We start from the raw sequence: 9,481 nt of genomic DNA on the forward strand, positions 1-9,481 counted from the left end.
CTGCTGTAGTTCAGAAAGTGATTGACAAAACTGCAGCAAATAGAACTATATCACTTACTCCCAAATTAGAAACTTATAGTGAAAATTTGCTGAACTATTTTAGAAACTGCAGTTAATAAGATTGTTTGGAAAAGGGCTAAACAGCCATATCAGTATTTGCAGGTGACAACAATTTTTCTAGATGTCCAGACAAAGGAAAGTGCTTGACAGACTTAGGAAGGCCTTTAAAATAAATCACAAGACAGCACTTGAAAAACAAATTCAATGTCAAGTACAAAATAAATTTAGGGGCATGGGATACTACATTTCAAGGAACCTCCTGAGACATCAGGTTCAACCACTTACTATTACAGGCAACAACATCATATAACTTTCCATCATAAGTTTAACAAGTTCCAGGTTTTGTTATAATCAGAATTATCATACACATTTTTGGTAAGCAATCTCCTCAGAACAAAGTTTAAATTGTTTATAGCAACATTCAAGCATATAACAGAGGCTACAGCTAAACAGAATGATTCATAAAAATTAAAACTGACTTTGACTCCTGTGTTTCACCTGTCTTTTCATGAAGCACTTTTCTAGTGAAAGTAGAACTTGCAATACAGTTCCAATAATATTATACTATCCTAATGTAGGAAAAAAAACCCACGATATGATTATTTTTTGTATATTAACTGCCATTGTTGGGGATAAGCCATGTTACAGTCATTCCTTTTCTTTTTTTTTAAGGCACCAGCAGTGAATGGAAGGACCCTTCTTGTGGTCATCTCCATACCGTCTCCTGTGCATGTATTTCAGAACTTCAGCCCTCAGAAATAGTTTTCCTATTTACAACAACCTGGAACACCCTCCTATGGGAGTTTTGGCTTTTTTATTACAGGAAATTGTCAGAGGACATAGTACAGCATACCAGAGGTTATCTGTCTAGCATTACCTGCAATGTTGGAGTAAAGTGGTAGGATAACAGTAGAAGAGTGGGGCAGGCAGAAAGGTGTTAAGAGCAGTGGACCAGCCCAAGGTTACTGTGTTGACCTGGCACCCCAGCAAGCATATCCCTGCCTGCTGGATGCTATCCATCAGTCCCAAAGCTCCAGATGCTGCCTCTGCTGTGTTAGCTTAGTATTGAACTTATTTCAAACATCCTAAGTCCAGAGAAATTGTTATTAAATTGCAGACCACAGAGATAGAGTTTTCATTGTTTGAAATAATTCCGTCACAGTAGCTAAAGAACAAAATGCCAAAGAGCAGCTACAACATAACTAATCTCAGAGCTTAAATCTCATATCTAATTGGTGACCAGATCTAAAAGTGATTTCTCCCCTTGACATTAAGATTAGATGCTTTTTTTTTTTAATACACTGGCATTTTACTGTCATATGGCTGAATCATTTGTAAGGAAAAAGAATGTGATGAACTGCTTTATTTAGAGTCCTTAAAACCTTGACAATATTTTTATACCGTGTAAACCTCAGGTTGCTGACCACAGCCTCAGCATGAGCTCAGGGGCTATGCCAGGAATTTCCACCTATAGAAGCGAGTTGAGACAAAGACAGTTTTGCCATTTTCATTTTGTCCTTCTTCCCATTTTGGAATGAAAACAAATATTTCAGTGTTTCCTGATAAAAAAAGCTGTCAGAAAGTTGTGACAGACTGATTACGGTATTTTGCTCCCAGAAAACAAACACTGTAGTCTAGTTTTCAAGTTTCTGAACATCTTTATTATACAGACAAAATAAGTTTCATCACAAATGACCCCTTAAAATGAAAAAAATCAAAACATTGTTCCAAAATTGGTGAAGCACTTTAATTGTTTTAAAATGGTGTTTCTTACAGACTGATTAAAAAACTCTTAATGATCCATGTTTCATTTGAAGTGGTGGAAGAGAATTTGAGAGGCACCTTTGACAGAAGTTTTCCGAGCTCTGATGTGCAAGAAATTGAGTTTTGAACTGTCTGTAACCAAAACGCTGAGTCTGACTGAACCGCAACAACTCACCCAGCCCTTTGTCCATGCTTTGTATGAAAATGCCAACCAAAGATGGAACAATCCAATAGCACAGTAGCTTTCTAGGCCCTACACCTTGGAGCAATGCAGCAAAAGCCTACCCCAAAAGCACAGAGACAGGCAGCAATTCTCGGAAAGACCCTACAGGTGTGACAGCTGGTTTGCAACTCCTGCTCAGCTGTGCCCCCCAGCACCCTCACTGCTGCCCCGACTGTGTCTTCCTGCTGCCACACTGTCATTGCACAGCAGCTTTTGGAGATAGTATCTGCAGCCATAAGGACAAAGGAGTTTTGCTTGGTTTAGGAATGCTGCTGAACCAGACAAAACTGCTGTTATTTTCACTTTAACTGTTCTTTATCTTGACATCTACCTCCCCAAGACAGAATACACACCTAGAAAGAGAGACTTAATTAGATTTCTTATTTCTGACAGCCACTAGTGCAATAATATTCTCTTCTCCCTACCCACATAGGTCACAGAAAATAAGATTGGAGGGATCTGAAGAGATTGGAAGTCTGCTAAATTATTCACAAGAGCAGCGCCGAGGTCCATCTGTGAGGAGTTGCGGGACTGAGCGACATTCATCAGTCATTTTATTGACCAGTGCAGAAAAATGTAAGTTAATGCGCATGGGGAAAACCCCCACCAAACACACAAAACCTGCTTCAACACCATTCCTCTGACTGTTGCTAAGTAATAATGGGTTATTGGGGTTATAATAGGTAATTTCATGGATCTATCACCTCACTGACTAATAGTAATCAAGCAAGCCAGCTAAGTACTAGGAATTATTAGGAGAGGAGTAGAGAACAAAATAGAAGATATTGTGATCCTTTTGAATAAATCCATAGTTTACCTTGCATCTCAGGTATTATGTTTTACACTTGCCCCCAGTTCTCAAATAGAAAAATGAAGATTGTAAAACCAGGAAATGTTCCGAGAAGAACATAATGAAAAAATCACTTCTGTGTAAGGAATGGCTAAATAAACTGTGTGTCTTCAGTCTGCAGAATATAATAATGTGTACAGTCATTACTACTATGGGTGTCTAGGAAGTGACTGTTTACTCTTTATCCCACTGCAAGAGTTCAGGAGCAAAGAGAAGCTGGACAGAACACAAAGGAGGTGGATGTCACAAAGGGTAGCAAATTGCAGAGCCCTCAGAGATGCCACATCTGGTTCAGAAAGCCTCCAAGCTGATAACTGGTGGAAATTAAGAGAGTGGGTAGGGAGGGCAGGGCAGGTGCATATATGTCTATCCTACTGCTCTCTAGGTCATCCATTTCTCTCAAATGCAGACACAAGATGTTAGGCAAGAGAAACCTTCCCCAGAGGTTTAGGCATTTGCATCAGATAAATAAAAGATCTCCATGCCATCCACAAGAGAAACAAGTAAGTGCTCAAATTAGGGGGGGAAAAAAAAATAACAACAAAACAAACCCAAAGTATTTTGCAGTTTTCAGCCCTCAATAGACCAGAAAACATTCCTAAAAATAATCAGCCAAGCTTACCTTCAAAGGCAGGACTATATTTTTCCCATATGAGAACAAAGCTCCTCCTCACCCCCTGCTTAGCAAGCCCCAGTACCAAACAAACCCCCAGCCTGCCTTCACTCCCCATCTTTATATGGGCTGAAGTTATGACCTGTGACCAACCAAAGGCTGAAAAGCACCATCCCAAAGAAGGTTTCTGTCTCCCCTTCCCAACTTTCCAACATCCCATTCACAAATGAAAAACATTTAGTCTATCATCACACAAACCACTTCACCTGAGAAAAGCACTCCCTTCAGTTGTGGTACTTTTGGGAACTCCTCTCAGCTCCTGCAGTGCCTCTACCACATACATCACCCCTATAGTTTTCAAAGACAAGTGTTTATCAGAATGTGACTTCAGCTTCAGGAAAATTAAAGTCACATGTATCAAAACAGATTTAGCAACTCAGTAGCTAGAGTTAATACAGAAAAAGTCTGTGGAGATTGCTAATAAATGATGATCTAAGAGAGATTTTAGATCACTAGATTGCATTAAACTGTTCCTTTCAGTCCCACTAAATCTAAATCCAATTAAATAATTACATATTCCTTGTATTTAGATAAAACTGCTCCTAGTTTAACAAGTGTCAATGACTTGTTAACCTCTGCTACTTGTATTTAACTGTTCTGTCCCTTTAAAAATGCCAGAGTGATAAAGAAGAACAGAAACAAAATAAAATTTGAATAATTAATTAATTAATATGTGGCTGGGAAGTGGGCTGGCTTAAATTCGTGAGTGTGCATATGCTGGTACTTCCTGAGACCTTAACTGAAAATGTTACTATATCGGAAGTAATATCAGGGGAAAAATAATGCAAGGTGACTCAATAGTCAGGAGCAGGTTATGAGTATTTGCTGAGGACACATCACAAATGCTGAACCTTCTGTGTCTGTAACTGCAAATAATTGCAATGATTCATGGAAAAGGACACCTCTAATGTCAGAATAATGCAGCTTTAACAGGTAATTTTGAGTGTTTTTTTATATGGGCTTAAAACAATATAACATCCCCCTAGACTCATTGGAGAAACTTTCATTAACCTGCATAGAAGAAAAAGTCAAGCTCACAGCTGAGTAGGAATAGGTGACATTTTGATCTAGGTAATATGAAGATATACAAAGCATAAATGGAGCTAATTTAGATGTGCAGCAGTGTATATAAGTTTAGAATTTTGCCCAGCAATTTTCATTAAAGTGAAGTCCTTCTCAAATGCCAAATATTCTTTGGGAATAAGTAGAGGTGGCAATGAAAAGAATAAATAAACCTAGATAAACTTTAAGAAGAATTACTTAAGCAGATGTGCAGGTTAGAGAAACCCACAAAGAAATTCCCCCTGTGAAAAGGCATATATTCACCTCGTTAACTGCCTGGGTTTCTGCATTCACACCTCTTTGGTCTTTGTTTTCCATTAATTCTAGTAAATGAGGTTATTTGTAGTAATGTCAAAGGAAAAAAATGAATTTAAGCAAAAAGAATACTCCTGAAAAGCAAATTTGCAGTGTTTCAAGCTCATTTGGAGATTTATACCAAGACATGAATCATACAAGCTGTGCTCAGCGCCTGGGAGAGGGAGCGCTTTGGCAAGCTGTGCCTTTGCGAAGAGCACAGCACTCTCCAGCCATGTGCGTGTTCCTCGTGCACAGTAATTTTCACAAAACTTACCAAACCTCCAGCTCACTATAAAATGACTGAATCCAAGGTTTAATGTAGATGTCTTGTACAACTCCATCGCATCATAATTACACTGAAAAGGTCACAAGCTTAACTTTGTAAAACATAGCAGATCCAGTGTGGTGAATCATCATGCTGTTGGCTAATCATTTTTACATATGAATACACTGAGCTTTCCTCAATTGTGTTTTAATACAAGCCTTGGGATAACATCGAGGTGGCACCTTGTCTGCTGAGCCAAAATCAGCTGCAGTAAAGAAAAGTATACTTGTTTATTCCCAGGACCTTTCAGTTAAGCCATCATTCTATAAGGAAAAAATAAACATTTTCACAAGGATATCTGCAATCTACTCCATTCTGGAAATTTTTAGGCTTAGTTCTCCATGGTCCTGGCAGCTACAATCTCCCAAGTAGACTGGTTCAGGCAGCCCTACAGTAAGTAATAAGGAATGGGATTATTGAAAAGATGTTCTTGAGATTTTTTTCCCATCCTCTATTTGCACTGCAAGTTATGAATTTTCAGTGTTTCCCTGGCACTCGTTACTGTGATGCTCAAACACCTGGACACAGGCAATTCATTTTGACCTGGCTGGCTATGGCAAAGTCTTCCTGTAAAATCAAACTCTTAAGGTGGGCAGCCTCTCCCATATGATTGGTTTGCCATTATTATTATTTTACTGCCCAATAGCAGGACCTTTGCATTCTCTGTAACTGACTTCTTTTTTTGGTTTGCAGCTGCTGCAAATGAAACACCTGCCACCATTTTGGATAACTATTGGAAAACAAATTTGAAGTTAAAAGCCCCGCAAAATCAGAACGTAGTAAAAATTCTTCAGAGAACTGCAATAAGCATCACTTTTGCACAATTGTTGTGATTCTGTGTAGGCTAAACCTGCAAGGTATAATCCAGCTACACACAGTCCACGTGCCCCTTTGGTTACAGTGTGAAGACGATTACAACCTGGAGCCAATTCTGGAGAGGCATCCAACAGATGAGCCATGCAAATAAGCCTTGTTTTCCACGAGGAGTCTTTCTACTGTTGACTCTATTTACTGTCACTGTAACATTATCCATCATGCTGTGGAAAGTGTCAGACGTAAAAATAAAGTGGAAATCTATAAAACTGGTTTTGAGCCAGTAAAAAATGTCAGTTTCGTGGCAGTCTTTATTAATCCTATTAAGTGCAGTACTTTGGAATCCACAGGATTTCATAAGACTCATAATGCATCAGTTTTTGGATAAAAGAAGACACATGGAAATCCCATGTGTACATATGCAGAGAAACTTAAAGAAACGACTCAGTGGCTGACACCCACTTATGTCAGTAATGTCAAAGCTGATACAGTCTTGTTAAGCTGGTTATCTTCTCCATGGTACCACCATGGGAAACTTTAATGTTGTGTTTAGAGATGTGGCTTCATACAGTTGACTTGAACAATATCCTCTCCCTCACCTATGGGCTGAGCTGTCATGCTGAGTGAACTGTGTCTTCCTCTATGTATCATGTCGCACCTCTCCTCTTAAAGAAAAACTTGTGTTTTCATCAGAGATCTAATCATCAGAGATCTAATCCAGCTAATCATATGTAATTTCAAGATTATTGTACAAAGTGTATGAAAGACCTTTTGAAATTATTTTTCCTGCTACCAGACCACTTTTTTATTTTTTGCTTTATGTGTTATATTCAGATTTACTATTTTTCCTAAATAATTGTGCTACATGCATAACTGGCCTAGAGGGTATAGAATTAAGTATTTTACAATTAGAAATTCTGAAGGAAAAGAAGAAAAGATTTTCTCAGTTCAGCAATGTACTTAGCTCTAAGCGTATACAATAAACTAAAAGTCTGACTGTGAACCTTTTCTTTCCTCTGGGGAACATTTTTTCACGTAAGTAACCACATTTATTTACACTGGGAGAAGTACACTACAGATTCCAAAGGCAAGTGTTGGAGGAGAGTGGTTCAGCTGGAGCTGCACATGAGATGACGGGCTGTGAACTGTGGTTTATTAATTCATTTTGGCAATGTGACCCAGTAAGTGCAAAATAACAGCAATGTGAAATACGGTACACAAAATGTGACTAACAGCAATTATGCTAACTGTGAATCTAATCTTGGAGAAAGCAGCGACGAGGGATGCTCATCATCCTAGGACATGTGTGGTTAACCTCAGCTAACTGGGTTAATCTCTCTATGTTCTCTGTTATGTCGATGGGGAAGGATAAGCTCATTCAGACCATTTTTCTAGAGCAAATGCCCAACCTTACTTATTTTTACTTACTCCTGAGGAGTCTCTGTGTCTGTCTCTCTCTCTTTCCACACATTGCAGGAGGACACTTAGACTGTCTTAGAAAAGTGGTTCTTGTAAATACCCATCTTAGAACTGTGGCTGAAAGTAAATTCCAGTATGTAAACTAATCTAAGTTACATATGAATTTACATGTTAAATGTCAAGATAAAACATATAGGTTGTTACCAGTGATGCAAAAGAGGATGTAAATGAAGCACATGGCCAGTGGCTTTGTTTGTTGGCAAATAGCAAACAAATGCAGAAATCAATATCCACTACAGTGGGAAGTTCAAAATAATTGTATCAGCACAGTGAAGAGGGCCAAAGGCCTGGGCGGCAGGTTGTCACAGGCTGTCCATGGCTGTCCAGTGCCGGCACTGCTCTGACCTGGGATCTGGCCTGGGCCAACCAGTGCTGCCCCACACCATGCCCAGGCAATGCTGGGGGGGTCGGGGGGAACCTGAAGCCAAGGAAAGGTACTCAGAGGCCACCCTATTCTGCAATGGTCAAGGTGCCAACCACGCAGACAAGTTACGCCAAGCTGTTTGCCCTAAGGGGCAGAAGATAAGCTGTGGTCCATTTTATTTAATACTATAGAACCAGCCTGTCTTGACAAGACTGCAGCGTGGCTGCATAATGTGATATTAATTTCCCTCCCCATGCCCATTTCCATGTCCATCTTCACAGGCAATATGGACTCTTGTTTCAACATTGCTATACACAGGTTCACAACCAACATGAAATAAAAAACCCTAATACCTCAGTCCTGCCCTTGGCACAGGTATGTTCTGTTAGTATAGTGACTGAATTATTCCCTTACCCATGATACATTCCTATTTAATAACATTCTGCTCTGATTAACAAAAAGCTTTATTTTATTGCCATGATTCCTGGCTTTCTCACAGTCTTTAAAAATATGAACTGAAAAACTCACTCCAGGGGCGGTCAAAAAATTTTACTACTTCAATACAATATTGCAGATAGTAAATCTTTTCACATATGAAAATAAATCCCTCTGCTTGTTTAGAGAGGCACATATTGAAAAACAAAATCACAACTGTAAGTGATAAGAAAATCTCCACAATTGATATCCCTGCCTGCTTACAACTGATAGCAGAGGTACCTGATGCAAGGAAATCTGCTGCTTTCATAGAAATATCAGCCACAGTGGAGATGACATTGCTGGGATGCAGCACATCAACAGAGAGAGGAGAGAGAATCTTCATTAACAGCATCTTAATTAAATGGGGTATGCAGGTCGATCCTATGCATATTGACTTCATTTGTGGTGTTTGCTCTGTATGGACTTCAGAGAGAAAGGCAAGTCCAGTCCAAGGTCTCAGTCACTAACAGCTCTGCTCTCCCAATGGAGCAGAACTTTCTCTGAGGAGGCAAAGCTTGTCTGGGCAAGGACTTCCTTGAAGCTTAGTCTGAGACAGTCAAGACACCTAAAGTCTCTAAGGTCTACAATAAACGTCAACACATTCAGCTTCAAGTGCAAGGCGTAAATCTTTCCATCTGCCTTCTCTAACAGGAACACAAAATAACATGCACATTTAAAGAAAGAAAAAAAAGCCTCACATACTTTACAGCCCACGTATATCTAACTGAAGTACTCGGACACTCTGGCAGTATTGGTGGTAGCAACTTAGCGAAGCTAGAGGGGCTGCAGCTCAGTGTCAGGCAGTGCTCCATGGGTCCGCGGCCACAAAACCGGCATCCTGAGACACCTTCCCAGGTAGCTGGGGATACCTCCTGCGTGGAGAAGCCCTTACATACTGGGCAGGCTTCCCTCCCTGAGCCAGGACAGAGTGTCTAAGTTCAGTGGTCAAGCTCAAAAAATGATGCCTTTGGAAGAACCAGTCATCTTGAGGCTTATGATAGATTGATCACATTCTAAAACCCCTAAAAATTATCTTCCTAGTTTCCTCTGCAGCGCTGTTATCATGGATTTGGGTGACAGGATTGACTACTTGG

The sequence above is a fragment of the Haliaeetus leucocephalus genome, unplaced genomic scaffold (assembly GCF_000737465.1).
Source record: "Haliaeetus leucocephalus isolate CR32 unplaced genomic scaffold, Haliaeetus_leucocephalus-4.0 Scaffold545, whole genome shotgun sequence".
NCBI classification, from domain to species: domain Eukaryota; kingdom Metazoa; phylum Chordata; class Aves; order Accipitriformes; family Accipitridae; genus Haliaeetus; species Haliaeetus leucocephalus.